Source organism: Fukomys damarensis, unplaced genomic scaffold (genome assembly GCF_012274545.1).
Source record: "Fukomys damarensis isolate Sample0158 unplaced genomic scaffold, DMR_v1.0_HiC HiC_scaffold_21, whole genome shotgun sequence".
Lineage (NCBI taxonomy): Eukaryota > Metazoa > Chordata > Mammalia > Rodentia > Bathyergidae > Fukomys > Fukomys damarensis.
In genome coordinates, this window is record NW_022900933.1 from 52,311 (window position 1) to 53,871 (window position 1,561).

The window sequence follows — 1,561 nt, forward strand, 5'->3', positions numbered from 1 at the left end:
CAGGCTTTAATGTTGGAACTAGGGCATTCTTTTGTTTTTGAAGATAACTTTTAAGGGTGCCATTAGCACGTTCCACAATTCCTTGTGCTTGTGGATTATACGCTAATCCTGTAACATGATTAACTTGCATCATAGTGCAGAACTTTTCAAATGAATTTGAAGTATAGGCAGGCCCATTGTCTGTTTTTATGGTGGTCGGCTTTCCCCAAGCAGACCAAGCAGCAAGACAGTGAGTGATTACATGACTCACCTTTTCTCCTGTATGGGCTGATGCAAAAATAATACCTGAATGAGTATCCACAGAAACGTGCACATATTTTAATGTGCCAAAACTGGAAACATGAGTAACATCCATTTGCCACAAATGAAGAGGTGTTAAACCTCGTGGATTTACACCTACATGAGGCACAGTACGGTAAGGAGCACAGGTCTTATACTGTGATGTAATTTGTCTGGCTTGATTGCGCGTAATTGGAAAACGTCGGCGCAATGTGGCTGATGGAACATGATATAGGGAATGAAATTGTTCTGCCTGCTCTTCAAAGGAGAGTAGGACGTGCTTAGTAGCCATGTCTGCTAATTTATTACCTTCTGCCATAGGCCCAGGAAGTAAAGAATGTGCTCGCAAATGCTGAATAAAGAAAGGAGCGGAACGCACCATGATAATAGATCTTATCCGCTCAAAAAGAGCCTTTATTGGACTATTTGAAGAAATACTTCCTGTGGCTTCCAATTTATTAACTGCATTGATTACATAGTAAGAATCACTGAATATATTTAAAGGTTCTTGATACTCTTGCAACACATGAGTAACTATGGCACATTTTACTTGCTGAGGTGATTTAAACTCATAGGTCCTCTGAAAAGACTTCCCATTTATTATATAGGCACCAATACCGGTACTTGACCCATCCGTGTAGATTGTTAAAGCATGCAGTATGGGCTGTGACATGGTTTTCTTTGGAAAAATGAGATGTTTACGCAATGCAAACTGCAAAAGTGGATGCTGTGGGTAATGATTATCAAATTTCCCATCATAAGCACATCTTAAAATGGCCCAAGAATCCACACAAGAACAAAGCATCTTAAGTTGCTCTTGGGTATAAGGCAATATGATTTTTTCTGGATAATCTCCAAAATGCATTGTTGCTGCTTGTAATCCTTTCATTATGATTTGAGCAACGGCTTCAGGATAATAAGATAACACTTTATTTGATGATGTATTCTGATGCACCCAAAGTAAAGGTCCATCTTGCCACAGAACTGCTGTGGGATATTGATCAGTGGAGATAACACATAAACTAAACCTTTTATTTGGATTAATCCTCACTAATTGAGCTCCTGTAATTGCATCTTCTACCTTCCTCAGGGCTTCTCGTGCTGAATCTGTTAATTCCCTATGAGAGGTTACATTTGAGTCCCCTTCCAAAATACTAAAAAGAGGCTGCAATTCCTTTGTGGATAACTTCAAAAATGGACGAACCCAATTTATATCTCCCAATAATTTTTGAAAATCATTCAAGGTGGATAATTGAGCTGTTCTAATTGTGACCTTCTGTGG